Below are 17,285 nucleotides of genomic sequence, written 5' to 3' on the forward strand. Positions count from 1 at the left end.
AGCTGATGTCATTGCTCCAGGGACCCAGCCAGCACCCACGCCACACCGGGAGCCGTAGCTTCACAACATTCCCTGTGGGCCCAGGAGTGAGGTGCTGTGGGGAGCTGGCACAGAGTCAGAGGAAACCAGCCAAAAAATGGAGAGTCTAGGACTCCACCTACCCGAGGGATGATTGACAAAGAGTAGACAGTGAAGAGGGAGGAGCATCAGGGGAATAAAGCCTCGGTGATGCTGAGAGAAGGGAGAGTTTACAAAAGGAAGGGGTGGTCAGATGATGATGTTAAATGCTGTACAGGTTAAGTAGGATGAGGCCTGAAATGGGGCCGCCGCACGTGACCGAGACAGCAGCCATTCTCAACCTGGGCAGTTTGTCCCTCACACCTGGGAAGATGGTGCTCCCGGCGTCTCGTGGGTGGGAGCCTGGAATGCTTCTGAACATCCTGCCATGCGCGGGACAGCCCTTCCCACGACAAAGACTTGTTCTATCCCAAATGTCGACAGTGCAGAGGTGGGAAACCCTGCCGATACAGCAGCCCTGGTTCCTGGATTTTCTGGGATAAATCCATTTTCAAACATTCATATCAGAGCCCATGTCTCAAATGTGGGCTTAGAAGATGTGTTCCCCAGTGTTGGGAACCTTGAGGTGAACCATCCCTTGAATTTTAGCCGGAGGGACGAAATCTGCATTCTGCTTTATTTTGGAGCCTGTATCCTATTGGCTGGCCTCTTCTCCACTCTCGTATTTTAAACCCTTAGACTGATGCTCCCGAATGATTGTTAATCTTCCGTGATCTCTAGGGAACCATGCCTCATCCTACTTCCTACCTTTGCGCAAAAACTCTCACATACATACCTACACACACACACACACACACACACACACACACACACACACAGGTGTGTGCCATTTTGTACACATCCTTATCCTCCCCAACATATCTTTTTTTTTTAAGATTTTATTTATTCATTTAAGAGAGAGAGACAGAGAGAGCACAAGCAGGGGGAGAGGCAGAGGGAGAAGCAGACTTTCTGCTGAGCCAGGAGTCTGACGCAGGACTCGATTCCAGGACCTGGAGAGCATGACCTGAGCTGTAAGGCAGATGCTCAACCATCTGAGCCTGCCAGGCGCCCCCCTCCCCAACATATCTAATTTCTCCTGCTCATTTGCCTGGTGTAGTTGTTGCCACTTCCCTGCTCCTTCCCACCCCACCCTCTACACTCAGGAGCCATTGGTGTCCCACATACTCTAAGGTTTGAAATTATGTGCCAGCCCTGACTCGTTGGTGAGAATTGGAGTTGACAGTTTACTGGAAAACAAACAAAATGTGTTCCTTCTCACCTGGTCCCTTATATCTCCTCCCCATAGAACTTTTCCAGTGAATTTCTAAATTAGTTTAAATCTACTTGACTCAATTCCATATTCTTCACAGTGATGGTTTTTCTCTTTCCTTTCACAGAATTCCACTTTCCTGCTTTGGCTATGAGACCAGAGGGTCACATAGCAATTTAAATAATGAAAGAATTACATTAAATAGCTCCTCCCTCTTATTATACTCTGTGGCACTTCTTCATTTCCCCTCCTCCTCTGGTCACCTGTTTGTATTGGCCAGAAGAGCTCCCCTGCTTTTTGGCTCCAAAGCTTTGACTCTGGGACTTTATTTGGAGTTACTTTCTTTCCGAGTTTTCCAGGGAATTAGGGGAAATAAGGTGCTGGTGGCCACAGGGCTATTCTCCCCTGGTCAAGGTATCACCCGTATACACTCTGAGCCTCCTCTGGCTTGAGAGCCAGGGGAACTGAAAATCATAACTGAACTTTTTACATTCAGTCTGAGCATTGGCAAAAAGTACAGGTACAGTTTCTTAGGGATTTTGTATACGTTACAGTTTACCAAATCTATTCTCTTCCTTAGAGAACACTGTAGAAAATGCAACAACAATGAACATCGATTTTGTTTTCCAAACTGCTTTTTGAGACATCAATCTGTTACTTTTACGTTCGCTTCCTACACCTCTTGTTAATACTTTAATGAGTTTGTGTTAATCAGATCAGTAAGGGCTACATTTTTAATGATGGATATTTTATCGCTGGTCTCCTAGTGTGGTCGGCTTTAATTTTTAATCTACTGGTTTATTTATTTAGACATTGGCTGTTTGATCATTTGTGTATTTGGTCTGTGACTCATTTCTCTAAGGCTGGTTTCTTGTAAAATGCTGAAGCACAAATAAGGACAGTTATGTAATCAAGTGATGCTTTGATAACAGGCACAATGGGCATCAGCAATGAAAAATGCATTCAGAGATCAGATAGCAAGAAAGGGAGAAAGTAGACTGAAAAAAAAGCATGCAGAACTTCAGGGACCTGTGTGACGATAACTAACCATCTAACTAACATTCGTGTCACTGGAGTCCCCAACCTTTGACCAGGGAGAGACAGAACACCAAGGGGAACTGGAGAGGAAATTCTACTCCTTCCAGAAGCCTTTCTGAGATGTGTTGTTTATACCCCCTGTCTGAACACATTCTGCAAGGCCAGTCTTTCCACCCAGGCTTTTCATGAAGCTATAGCCAGCTCTGCATGGGTCCCTTTGTGATGACTAACCCCCCACACACCTTGTTCCTGCTTCCCTTCCCTCCCTGAGGCTGCCTGGAGTTCGCACTTAGCACAGAAGGTTTGATTCTATTTTCTAGCAAACCCCTATCATTTAATCCTTCTGCAATCCTGTTATTTATATGTTATTTCACCTAGTTATGTCTTTCAAGTTTTTAATCTTTTTCTCTTTCATGATTTCTATTTCTTTGTAGATTTGCTCTTTTAATCTTTCTTTCTTTCTTTCTTTCTTTCTTTCTTTCTTTCTTTCTTTCTTTCTTTCTTTTTCTTTCTTAGAGAGTGCGCATGTTGGGGGGAGGGGAAGGAGGTGGGGCAGAGAATCTTAAGTAGGCTCCATGCCCAGCCCAGAACCCGACCTGGGGGCTCAATCTCAGGACCCTCAGATTGTGACCTGAGCCTAAATCAAGAGTCGGACACTTAGTCGACTGAGCCACTCAGGTGCCCCTGAGCTTTTTTTCTATTTGCCTTCCTTACCACCAAGTTGGGTCTTAACAGTGACTATTTATTTATTTATTTATTTATTTATTTATTTAAGATTTATTTATTTATTTGAGAGAGAGAGAACATGAGTGGGAGGTGCAGAGGCGGGGGAGAGGGAGAGAGAGAGAGAGAGAGAGAATCTCAGGCAGACTCAGACCTGATTGCAGAGCCTGATGCGGGGCTCGATCCCATGACCCTGAGATCACAACCCGGGCTGAAACAGAGTCAGCACTCAACCGACCGTGCCACCTAGGTGTCCAACAGCAACTATTTTATCTTTTAATATTTTAGTTGAAAATTTTTTATTTCCAAAAAATTTGTGTCTGCGTGTGCATGTAATGTGATGCACGGAATCTTCTTATGTGTTCTTTCTGTATTTTAAATCAGCTTTTGCCTGACTCCTCCAATAATTTCATTTCTCTAAAACCTATTAGTAGTAGTCTTTTTTTTTTTTTTTAAGATTTGCTTATTTATTTGAGAGAGAGAAAGAGACAGAGAGAGAGCATGTGAGCAGGGGGAGGGGCAGAGGAGAGGGAGAGAGAGAATCTTAAGCAGACTCCCCGCTGAGTGTGGAGCCTGACACAGGGCTTGAATTCGCAACCCTGTGGATCATGACCTGAGCTGAAATCAAGAGTTAGACACTTACCCAACTGAGCCACCCAGGTGCCCTCGTATTACAAGTGTTCTGAGAGTTGATTCTCTGTGGCCACCGGTCCCTTTAACGTACTGTATTAGCTTCTTACCGCTGCTACAGCAAATTGCCACATTACCATGTGGCTTGACATGACACAAATGTGTTCTCTTACAGTTCTGGAGCTCAGAAGTCCTAAATCAAGATGTCAGCAGAACTTCATTCCTTCTGGAGGCTGTAGGAAGAATTCATTTTCATGTTTTCTCCAGCTTCTAGAGCTGCCTGCATTCCTTGACTTGTGGCCCTGTCTTCCATCTTCTGTGATCATGTTACTTTCTCTGGCTCTGGCCCCCTGCCTCCCTCATATAAGGGTTTTTCAGATTATATTGGCCCACTTGGATAATCCAAGATCACCCCCCCCCCCCCCGCGAAGATCCTTAATCACATCTGCAAAGTCCCATTTGCCATGTATGGTAAATTCCAGGGATTAGGATGTGCACGTCTTTGGAGGGATAATATTCTGTCTACCACCTTACTTAAATGGAAGCCACTCTGTGAATGAGGAAAACGAGGTGGTGCCTGCCCCCGTGGGCCTGCAGGGTGGCAGTTGACGTGTCATCAGTTCTCTGTTATAACACTGGGCAGAAGGCTCCCTGACCCCTCATTTTCTCACCTACTTGGTCTTATATGTTTTAGCCTTAGCATAAAAGACACATTTACCTCCCTTCCTCCTCCTCCAGCTTCTTGGAATTCAGGAAGACCAGTAGGTTCCTACCAAAGTACCATAAGGGACCAAAATTACCCTTCTTCTTGGCGTTCTATGATAGTTAATTTTATGTGCCAACCTGGCTCGGCTGTGGTACCCTCACGTTTGATTAAACTCCAGTCTAGAAGTTGATTTGAAGGTATTTTTCCAGTGAAATTACATTTAAAACAGTAGACTTTGAGTGAAGCCAAGTACCTTCCATAGTGTGGGTGGGCCTCATCTAATCTGTTGAAGGCCTTAAGGGCAAAAGACTGAGTCCCTCAAGAAAGAGGAAATTCTGCCTCCAGACTGTCTTCAGACTCAAGCTGCAGCATCAGCTCTTCCCGTGGTCTTCAGCTTGCTGACCTGCCCTGCAGATTTTGGATTTGCTAGACCCCACAATCGTGTGAGTCAATTCCTTAAAATCAATCAGTCAATCAATCAATTAATCAGTCTCTTTCTGTATATGCATACACACACGCACGCGCACACACACACACACACACACACATGCACCTTATTGGTTTCATTTCTCTGAAGAACTCTGACGAATGCAGGCCCAAAGATCTCCATAGGCCAAGCCCTCTCCAAGAAGGCTTCTCCAATCTTATTCTAGGACTTGGCTGTGGGTCCCACAGCACCTCTCCAATCCAGTGTGGGAGATTCCTGGGCTGACTCTAAAAGAATGGTGGCAGAGCCCAGAGCCCTCCTTCCACGTTCCAGGCTCCCCTGGAATTGTTTGGAGTTGGGAGAGGAGCAGACCATGGGGATATTTAAGACAACATTTCCCCAAAATTTTGTCAGCATTCTTTTTTAGCCTCATTTTATATCCAGACTTCTATTAGCTTCCCAGAATTTTATCATTCTCTTATTTGATAACTATGCATCTTATGTCTTGATCCAAGACATTAATAAAAGCATAAAACAGTTGAGAGCCAAAGGTACCCATCCCAGAAACTGTTTAGGATCCAATTATTTTTTCATTTAATCTCTCATTTTCCTAAGACTATCTTTTTAGAAATTAAGTTTACTTTTGTTCTCATTTTCATGTGGGGAACTTAGTAGCCTTTGTATCAGAAGTCCCAAGTTTAAAACAGAAGGTACCTTCCTCCCTTCTTAGGAATCAATGTTTTTCTTCCTGGGGATTACTTGTAATGTGGCCTACCAGGTCCCCTGCCTCAGTACCTCCCCCCAGGCCCACCTCCTAATGGACTAGCATGCCTTCCCCAAGCTCAGCAAACAACTTCAAAACCCCACTCTCAGCCCTGGGGCCAATCCCGCTTCTAGCTGCGGGGCATTTCAAAAGCTGTGGTCAGTGGATCAAGTGAGTCCTGATAAGTCGGCAGTGTTGCTGGGTGTTCTTGAACCTTGGCTCTAATTCTAGAGGCTAAGCTCCTTGCTGCCATCTAGAACTCAGTTTCAGGGTCTCTCTCTCTCTCTCCCTTTTAAAAGATTTATTCATGTATTTTTGGGGCGCCTGGGTGGCACAGTGGTTAAGTGTCTGCCTTCGGCTCAGGGCGTGATCCCGGCGTTATGGGATCGAGCCCCACATCAGGCTCTTCCGCTATGAGCTTGCTTCTTCCTCTCCCACTCCCCCTGCTTGTGTTCCCTCTCTCACTGGCTGTCTCTATCTCTGTCGAATAGATAAAATCTTTAAAAAAAAAAAGATTTATTCATGTATTTTAGAGCGAGAGCAAGTGCGGGGAGGGGAGGGGCAGAGGGAGAGAGAGTGAGAAACACACAGACTCCATGCTGAGCGCAGGCTCGATCCCAGGACCCTGAAATCACCCACCGAAACCAAGAGTCCAACGCTTAACCCACTGCACCACCCAGGGGTCCCTCCTGTGTCTCTTGACTTCTTGGTCTATTTTTGTAGCCTGACAACCAGCGGTCCCTTCAACCAGTCCCGCGGCTGCCAGACTTGCCAGACGTTACTGCTTGTCTGTTTGGATCATCACCACCTGTGACCCTCTCCCTGCTGCCGTGCCTCAGTGGTCTGCATGACACTGCGTGTGACGTCTTCTCTGGACTTCTGAGGTGCTAATCCCCGCCCAGGCTGTTGGCAGCCACAGGACTCTTGGCAGTGATGTTCTGCCTGCTTGTGGATACCGTTCCTCCCAGCATCTGTCTTTGCCCCATGAGCGTGTCTAGACTTCAGGTGCAAGACCCCTCCTGGGCTGTCCTGTCCCATCCACCCCATCCCTAAGCTCCTGTTCTAGTAGAAAAGCTACGGAATTCAGAGACCTCCCAGCAGGGCAGCTCCTTGGAGGTGGGAGCTGGGGCTGGGGTGGAAACCTCGTTTTGCACGTGCTCAACTGTATTAGACTCTTAGTTGTTATGGGGAAAAAATGTGATTTTCACGTTCTCATTTTACCTCCCCAAATAGATAATATCATTCAGTTGCCCCTCACCAACGGTTCTGCTATGGCTCATTAACCACAAGCTTTTGTTCTCTTATAAAACCGTATCAGAAAGATTTGAGAGTCTGAGGTTGTGACGAAAACCCCGCGTTAGCCTGAGCCCATAAGGAGAATGGTCGGAACATTTTCTTCCAGCTCTTCTCAGACAGCAGCCGAGCCTTCAGCACGTTCTTTTTACACTTCTGTGACTCATTTCCTCGCTTGTAACACAGAAATCCTGATGCAGTGCCAGCCAGCCCCAAAATGGTGTGATGAAAATTCCAGTCATGGAGTAATTAGAACTTTATTTCATATATGATTTTGACATTATGCATTTATAACACAATACTCTAGGGTTTGACTATCTGACATTATTTGTGGCTCTGCTTGTTGTGACTAGAAACTGTGAACTCTATAGACGGGAATGGAAAATCACTCCCTGCACAGTATCCCGGGCCGCGGCGTCCATAAAAGGCAATGTGCTGGCTCGAGAAGTTGCATGATTTCATAACTAACCTGTGATCCTAGCTGCCCTCTTCACATCTGAAAGCACACTGGCGCAGAGGGAGAAAAGTCTCTTTTTTTCACATGTTTTCGTCTCACAGCTCCTTTCCCAAAGTCTTATAGTTAAAAAAGACATTTATTTCTCCCTAGAAATAAACGTCTTATGGCTCCTGGAGGAAGAATCTTTCATAGTGACATCGTGTAGCCCCTCTCTGAATGCAGAAATCCCGTCTACAGAATTGAGAGATGAGCTGTCAAGGATTAATGAATGAATTCATGCATCGAGTGCTTCCTGTGTTGCTAGACTTTGAGCCAGGACCCCCTCATTGGCAAAGACTGAGATGAACATTCATGTGCAAGTAGTTCATTTGAGAGAGGGTCCTAGGAGATACAGGACATGGTGACTGTGTGACAGGGAAGGGGAGGAAGGTGACAAAGCCTCCGTTATCAAGCAAGTTACCACTGTGGGCAAATAGAGCTCAATCCCACCAAGGAACCTGAAAACCATGGCTCAGAACTCACCCAACCAAGGGGTAAGAGAGCTGGGATATTTATTCACCAGGTCCCCATTCGTCATTGTCTCAGGGTTCTTTCAGGGGAATTAATTGTCCAACACTTCTGACTTCCCTGTGCACACTTCCCAAGGCCAGAAAAAACCTTCAAGTGGATATTTTCAGGTAAGTAGCCTTTGACTTTGGAAGTGAATGCCGAGGGGTTTGGTGTGGGGGACACTAATAGCTTCTGTGACGTACAGGAAGACAGAATTAAGATGCCCTCTTTACTTCCCTCCTTTTGACCTGAAGGAGGGAACAGGACAAACACTCCTTGAACCCAATAGTCCAGGGTAGGGAGGGCTTCAAGAGAATAGAGAAAAACACGAGTAATGGACTTGCCACGTCTGAGGGAGCGTGCAAAACCTGAGTCAAATGTGCTGAAGAACAGTGAGCTCTAGATGACATCAGGCCATGACTAGTCGGCAGTAGCCCAAAGGATGAGACTGTCTGGAATGTCATGGAAATCCTAGCCTTCCCACAAGCATCAGGCTGAAGTACGTCGCTGGTGGTGCCCTAGGAGAGAAAAAACCTGATACAGAATGAAATCTTGGGCAAAGAGATTGGAAGGAAGCAGGTGAGCTGGACGGGGCTTCCAGCTCTTCCTCCTTCCCTAGGGAAAGCGAGCTGAAATTATGAGTGTCGAGGGGCCAGGCAGCAGGGCCAGGAGGGCAGGCTCACCAGGGGCATGAAAGCTGCAAAACTGGACGTCAGTGCTCTCACCAGACCTGCACCATTTCCTGCCAGTTACCCGGGCCAGTGCAGGGAATGCCAAGACTGGCCCAAGCCCACCGGCTTGCTGGGAGGATTAACTGAAATCCAGCAGGGTTGTGAGTTGTTTTGGCTGTGAGACATGAGGGCAGGGAGGGGGGGACCTCCTGGGTGCTGGGCCAAGCAAGGTTGACTTTCCAAGGTAAGGCAGCTTGGAGTGAAGCACTTTAATTTTTAGGATGTTTTTCTCTGGGTTGGACTGAAATTTACCTCCCTTGAACTTTTCCCTGGTCCTAATGTTCCCCTTTGGAATTCCTTGATCAGTCCCAAGAAAGTTTGTGTCAACATAGTGCTGGACTCATGGCAGCCAGTAAAAACGCCCGTTTGGGCAGGTGCTTATGCTTTGTGAGATATTAGGAAGGTTATGGCAAAAATGTGCCTAATATTCCCTCCCCTGGTTTCAGCTAGCCTGTTCTATTCCAGGTATTTCCAGGGAAAGCAACTCTGCCATGGACGCAGGTAGGGTCTGTAGTGCTTTACTGCTGAGCTCCTCATCCCCAGACTTCTAGCTCACAATTCAAGGCACCATCTCAAACAGCAATGCCTTTCTCCTTTCCTTTGGTCTCCCCTTACAAACCCGTCACTGGGCTTTCTCCCCCATTGTGATGCTCATCCTCTTACAGAATTTTAAACATACTGAACATTTGTTTGGGTCATCTCTCATCAAAAGAAATGTATCTTGCTGCCCTATGAACCTGCCATGGGGATCAAGAAGGGCTTTATTTTATGTGAACTGAAACTTAAAGCATAAGGAACTTTTAGATTGAAATGCTCTCTTTGATAGGTGACAAAGCACGGTAACAATAAATAAAGGAACCATCTCATTCAACCCAAACTAAAAGAAAAACAAACAAAATAATTACCATTGTTTTAACCAGAGCAGCATCTTTAAGAATGAATAACAATGATGCACACATATTGGCAAGGCTGCCTGTGATCACTTTGGCAAATGTGATAAATGATACTCTTACATCCTCATTGGGATTTGAAACGGGGCTCCTTTTAAAAGGGACACAAGCCTTTTATTGTTCACTCTGCTTTATAGTACTCAACTACAGACAGGGGACAATTAGAATAACCTAGAAGTTATAGAGGGAAATTGGAAAATTTGGCTAAAAGAGCTTGTGTCTTTTGAGCCAAACATTTCCTGTGTCATTTTAGTTGCATGTTTATGGATTTCTGAGAAATTAAAAATAACGTGCTCTTATTACAGCAGGTACCCACACCAAAGAGAAAGGACAGGCCACACCAAAGAGCAAAAGAGCAAGAATGAAAATTGCACAACAAAAGAACTCAGAGGGAGGGGTAGGATTGCTTTTCCTGCCCACCAATTTGGATCAGAAGAAATGGGTTTTTCTCAGCCTAGAGAATAATCTTTTTATTTTTTTCTTTCAGTTCACAGGTGGTTATCCCCAGTTCTCTTCCTTTTACTAGAATTTCTAATCACTTTAAATATCTCAACAGTGGGGCACCTGGGTGGCTCAGTTGGTTAAGCATCTGCCTTCGGCTCAGGTCATGATCCTAGGGTCCTGGGATCGAGTCCTGCCTCAGGCTCCCTGCTCAGTGGAGAGCCTGCTTTTCCCTCTCCCTCTGCCATTCTATCTGTCTCCCTTCCCCCCCCTCATGCTCTCTCTCTGAAAAAATAAATAAAATCTAAAAAAAAAAAATCTCAGCAGTGAATTTCCAATCATAGTTTCCATTAACAATAGAGTTTAAAAACTTCTAACTGGAGAATTTCTATACACACACATTCTCCAAGTTTAAGTATATATATTATATAATATTTATGTATTATATATTGTAAATATATAAATATATATAAATAGAAATATATATATTTGACAAATACTTTCTTTTTCCTTGATATTATTGATGCTTTGACTATATTCATTTAATGTGAATATATTTCTTTTACAAATAATCTTTCTTCTTTTCCTATTTTAACTGGGAACTCCATTTCCATTAATTCCCATTCTACCAAAAACGAAACCATTTTTAAAAGTTAGGCTAAACATATTTTTTTCTTTACTTTTGATCCTCTTAATAACTGACATACAAATAGGTTATGTCCTACTTCCAGAAGACAGCCTGTGCATGCTGAGGAATACACAGAAGGGAGCTGACTTTTAAAAAAGTCCTTCGTCATTCTCTAATTTTTAAAGTATTGAAAATATTAAAAATTGTTACCTACACACGATTTTGCTTCTTCCAGAGTAAAGAAATGTGGATTTATGGTGAAACCTAACTCCTAGAAGAAAGGTAATGACAACTTAAAAGGAAAATCAAGTTTTTCAAAACATAAACAGAATGAACTATGGTAGATTTATAAATAAGGTCAAAAGAGAAACATCTGTTGATAATATTCCTTTAATGCACATAGTAAACATTTCCAAATTAAGTAAGTCTAAATTTTAGAAACTTGCTCTCTGAACTTTCATTGATAGAAGGGAAAGAGATCAGAAATCTCAGCAAACCATTCCTGTCTCACATTTTTCCTCATCCTTTTTGAGTAAGATTTTTCATTGACTTTCACAACACTGTCAAATAAATCTTACTTAGATTTTCTAAAGCAGGAGTTTAGCAGGGATTGAGGCCCAGAATGGAAACATCTGGGAGCTTGCAGGAATGTTAATTGCATCAATTAACTCTAAATGCCTCCCAGGTGTAACTTTCTTAATTCAGCCAAACAATCCTATAAAGCAGGTATTTTTCTCCCCATTTTCCAGAGAAGGAGAAGTGAGTATCCGAGAGATTCAGCAACTTGCTGAAAGTGGACCTGGGATTCAAACAGAGGTTTGCTTGCCTCTAAAGCTAACGTTCCAAATGACTCCCACGTAGGGCTGAACGAGCTGACAGAAAGGTGGGGAAACAGATGAGAATAGAGGGCTAAAAATGGGGCCTTTCCCTCAGAGGTGTGAATGAATGGATCTGGGAGTTAAAATTTGAAGTAGGTGTTAGGGTGAGAATTGTAATCATTAGGTTAGGATTCAATTCAGGGCTGGTGTTAGAGTTAGGATTTTCTGGCATTTTGAGGTGAGGATGGCCCCTGTATTTGAAGGTGAGAAAGAGGTTAGCTTCAGAGTGAAGTGTGCTTTCAGCCCCAGGAAGGGATTGAAACAGGGCCCTGTTACCTAAACTTCCCTGACGACGAGAATCACCTGGGCAATTGTTGGAACTATAAATACCTGGTCCTTCTTAGGCCTGCCGAATCCCTGTCTCCCAGAGGAACCCAGGGGAGTCTGACAATCAGAGAAGCAGAGAAACACTGGGCACCGGTCACAATTCTGGCTTCCCGTTAGAATCAGATGGAGAGAGGCGCCTGGCTGGCTTGGTGGGTGGAGTATGAAACTCTTGATCTCGAGGTGGTGAGTTCAAGCTCCATGTTGGGTGTAGAGATTACTTTAAAAAATAATAATAATAATAAAGAATCATATGAGGAGCTCTTTGTAAATACTAATGCCTGGGCCCCACTCCTCAATTAAATCATAACCCATGGCAGGGTAGGGTTAGGAGAGTGGATTGTTACGCTTAAAAAGTTCCCCCAAGTGATTCCAACGGGAAGTCAGGGTGGGGGCACCTGGTTGGCTCAGTCGGAAGAGTGTGCATCTCTTGATCTGCGGGTGGTTAGTTCAAGCCCCACATTGGGTGTAGAGATTACTTAAATAGATGAAACCAAAAAACCAAAAAAAAAAAAAAAAAAAGGAAGTCAGGGTTGCAATCACAGATACATGGTTAGAGATGAAAATAGATACTTCTCTTTTCTGGATTCATAAAGCTCTTTAACGAACTTCTTTTATGGCAATTTTTGCATACTACTTGATTTGTAAATATTTGCATATCTTTTTTGCAGTGGTATCGTAGCCTTGAAGGGCGGACACTTAGGAACTTTATCACCCACATATTTGGCACTGTGATATTGAATGAACCTGTATTTGCTCTGTGCATATAGACATTCAAAGGATATCCTTGGCAACTCTGTTCAAGGACAAGAAATATAAATCACGGACACTACGTGCAAATTCACCCGAGGATTGACTGACTTCTCTATTTATTTTATGAATCGAGAGTCAGTGCTAAGCAGTTTGTTCTCCACCTGGTGTCTGTATGTGTTTATTTATTTTCAAAGAGTTTATTTATTTTGAGAGAAAACACAAGTGGGAGGGTGGGGGGCAGAGGGAGAAGCTGAGCAGAGAGCCTTATGCGGGACTCGATCCCAGGACCCCAGAATCATGACCTAAGCCAAAGGCAGATTGCTTAACTGAATGAGCCACCCAGGCACCCTGTATGTATTTAAACCAGTCTAAAAACTACCTTGTGTTTAGGAGTTCTGGTCCTAGGTAAATGGGATTGGGAAAGACCAAAATTTGAACTACCACCAAACTGCCAGCGAGTTTCCTATTTTTGCTTCTTCCAGGAACCCCCTACCTGGACTCAACGTAGTCTGAAACATGGAGGTGGGCCCCAGTCATGGACAGAAAGAGCTCCAGGAAAACCTCTCTAGCTCTGGTTGAAGCAACTGGAAGTGGGATTCTGAATTTGAGGGGGAAATACCCTGTTTTCCTTCTTTCTCCATTCTCTTGAGCCCCAGCCCTCAGGCAATTCTAGGCACAAAGCAGCCGTGTGGAACAAAAAAGAGTTTATAAGTAGTCTCCTATAAATATGGTCATTTTCAGCAAAGAAGCAAAGGCAAGTCAATGGAGAAAAGATAGTCTTTTTAGTAAGTGGTATTGGGACAGTTGGTCAGCCATATGCACCAGAAAAAATAAAATAAAAATAAAATAACCTAATCCTCACGACTTATACAAAAATTAGCTCTAAATGGATTATAAATCTAAATGTAAAGCACAAATCTATGAAAATCTTAGAAGTCAACATAACCTTCGTGATCTGGAGTTAGGCAGAGTTCTTTTACATGAAATCAAAAACATAATCCATTAAAGAAAAAATTAGTAGATTAGACTTCATCAAAATTCTACAAAAGACCCTATTGAGAGAAGGAAAGCACAAACTATGGACTTGGAGCAAATATTTTCAAATCGCACATCTAGTAAAGGACCTATATCCAGAATATACAAAGAACTCTTCACACTCCACAGTGAGGAACGACCAACCCAACTTCCACATGCACAAAAGACTTGAACTGAACACTAGAGAGGATAGATGCAGATGGCAAATGAGTATGTGAAAATCTATATGTGTTAAAATTATGCACCTCCAAAGTCATGTTAACGTTCATTTAAAAAATACAATTAAAAAATACTTTGCTGTTTCTATGGAAAACAGTCAGAGTCTGGCTTAGATAATTACAAACCTTGCTGGGTGCCTTTGTGTGGTACAAAAATTAACACCTAAGTGGGGCAGCTCTGAATCTAGGATCCTTGGCTCCTCACTTCAAAGTGCAGCCCCAATCCTCATGTCAAACATACAAGCAAATTCAACACTCCGTGATTTCCCAAAAAGCTCTTCAAGAGCTGGAATAGCTCTCCTTAAGAACAACTATCCTAGCCCCCGGCATCTTATGCATAAATAGTTACTAAGTTAGAAAGCTATTCCTGGAACTAAATCATAATAAGTCTTTCTTTGGGTTACTTGCATTTTACCTGGAAAATACCCAGCCCAGGGCCTGGTACACAGTGCACTTTCAATAAATAGAGGTTGTAAATACAGCAGTAGGAAACCGAGATGTCCTACCGGCGGATGGCATTGCCTGCAGAAGTAAACAGCATTTCAGGCCAATAGTTTTGAAGAGGTGGGGAGGAGCGGGGAAGGACTGTCCCACCTCTCTACAAATTCCATTGCCACTTCCTGTAGGGCTGGTTGTACATCTTTTTTTCTCCTCAATTTCAGAAGGGGCTAGAATCTATTATATACCAGCTTCAAAGTTCGACTCATCTTTCATGAGCTGCAGATAATTGAGTATTGGATGTACCGGGCCCTAGGGTTGATTTTAATCAAGTGTGTTTAAAGAGAGAAAATTAAAATATTTCTCTCTTTAATAAGTTCACTATAATAGCAACCCCAAGTGAAGAAATCACAACCCCGTAAATAAGTAATGATAATGTACATGTAAAATACACATTTATTTATAATTATATTTGTTACACACAATTATTTATAACTGTATCTTGGACTCAAGCAGCACTTTTACTAATTAAGCTGTAAGCGTTTTATGGAAGACTACATACCTTCTCTATTTACAAGATGGAACTCTCCCTGAGTAGCTGAATGTGAGTGTGGGAAAATACTCTATTACAGGATACTCTAGCAGACGTCCAACTCCTTCATATCATTCATCGTGCCTTAAAAAGGGCACACTAGACCCTACTAGCAATAGAAACTACTGAACTGCACATTCCCCCACCTCAACATTTTTACAACTCTGAAATGCAAACCTGTCTTAAAATTATTGACAAAGCGTTCACGGTGATGGTCGTTGTCTTCAAATACGTGACCTTGGTTGTTTCTAGTTGAACAACTGGACAACTGAAATCCATGATATCGAGTCAGTAAGCCATTTAAGGTTTATCTGCGCAGAGAATATGAGTCCTGGTGTTATCAGAAAACATTCCATTGATACCGGATCTTGTCAAGAAAGTGTCAGCAATGTCTAAGTGGAGCATATGAAATTTTATATGACATTTTCCTCTTATGTATCATGCTTTTGATGTCAAGTATAAAAACTCTGTGCCTAGTCTTAGATCCGAAAGATTTTCTCTTGTGTTTCTAAACTTTTAATAGTATTGTTTTCCATTTAAGTCTTTGATTCATTTTGAGTTAATTTTATATAAGGTATGAGACAGGATGAGGTTCATTTTTGACAATGTCCAATTGCTTGTTCTTGCACTGTTTGTTGAAAATACTATCTTTCCATTGACGTGCTTTTGCACTTCTGTCAAAAATCAGTAGGGCACGTTTGCGTGGGTCTATTTCTGTGTTGACTCTATTTCATTGATCTTTTTGTCTATCTTCCTCCAATACTACAAAGTCTTGATTACTGTAGCTATATAGTAAGTCTAAAAATTGGGTAGACTGATTCCTCCCATTTTATTCTGCTTTTTATTTATTTAAAGATTTTGTTTATTTATTTGAGAGAGAGAGAGTGAGAGAGAGCACAAGAGCAGGGTAAGGACCAGACTCCCCATTGAGCAGGGATCCCAATCCCGGAACTCGATCCCAGGACTCTGGGACCATGACCTGAGCTCAAGGCAGACACTTAACTGACTAAGCCACCCAGGTGCCCCTTAGTCCTCTTTTTAAAAAATTGTTTTAGTATTCTGGTTCCCTTGCATTTCTATTTAAATTCTAAAATAGGGGCGTCTAGGTGGCTCAGTCAGTTAATTGCTTCTGCCTTTGGCTCAGGTCATGATCCCAGGGTCCTGCTCAGGGGGGAGTCTGCTTCTCCCTCTCTCTCTGCCCCTCCCCTGGCTCATGCGTGCAAGCACTGTCTTTCTCTCTCTCTCTGTCAAATAAACAAAACCTTAAAAAATGAAAATTAAATAATTCTAAAATAATCGCATCTATGGGTACAAAACTTTGCTCTTTTTTAAATAGGAACTTTATTAACCCTGTATATTGATTTGAGGAGAATCGACATCTTTACTATATTTGGTCTTCTAGTCCATGAACACATTTATTTAGATAGTTGATTTCTTTCGCCAGCATTGTGTAGTTTTCAACATGAAGTCCTGCACATGTCCTGTTAGATTTATACCTAAGCATTATATCTTGTTCAAGCAATTATAAATACTTTTGTATTTTAGTTTAGGTATCTATGTTTTCATCGCAGGTATGCAGCAATCCTAATGATTTTGTATGTTTATCTTATATTCTGAGACCTTAACCAGACTCGCTTACTCTAAGTATATTTATAGGTTCCTTGTGATTTTCTATGAGGACAATTATGAAATATGAAAGAGGGAGAGTTTTGTTTCTTCCTTTCTTATCTGTATGACTTTTATTTCCTTTTCTGGTATTATTGTACTGGCTAGAGCAACCAGGACCATGTTGAATGAGAATGCTAAGAGTAGGCGTCCTTGTTTTGTTCCCAATTTTGTAAGGAAAACATTCAGTCTTCTACCACAAAGTACAAAGTGAGCTGTAGCTTTTTTGGTAGATGTTCTTTATCAAGTTGGGGAAGTTCCCTTATAGTCCTATTTTTCTAAGAGTTCTTATCATGAGTGAGTGTGGACTTTTGTCACTTTTTTTGTATCAATTGGTACTACCCTGTGATTTTTTTCTTTTGTATTCTGTTAATATGACAGATTATATTGAACCAGTCTTGTACCCTTGGAATAGACCTCACCTGGTCATGGGGTCTCTGGTTCTCTTTGCTACTATTTTTATAGGTTTCTTACATCTATGTTAGTGAGAGATAGTGGTCTGTAACTTTTGTTGTAATATGTTTATCTGTCCTTGTGCCAATACCACACAAGGGGCTCCTACTTCAGACTACAGCAAAAACTGAATTATTGCCTGAAGGTTCCCAAAAGATTGAGGCCTAGGACTATGGCCATGGGCTGGGATTTCCCATTCCAAGGGTTTTCGTTGAAACATGTCTACACCTGATGGCACTTGGTCTCTAATTTTTTTTCCCTAA

Source organism: Ursus arctos, unplaced genomic scaffold, assembly GCF_023065955.2.
Source record: "Ursus arctos isolate Adak ecotype North America unplaced genomic scaffold, UrsArc2.0 scaffold_10, whole genome shotgun sequence".
Lineage (NCBI taxonomy): Eukaryota > Metazoa > Chordata > Mammalia > Carnivora > Ursidae > Ursus > Ursus arctos.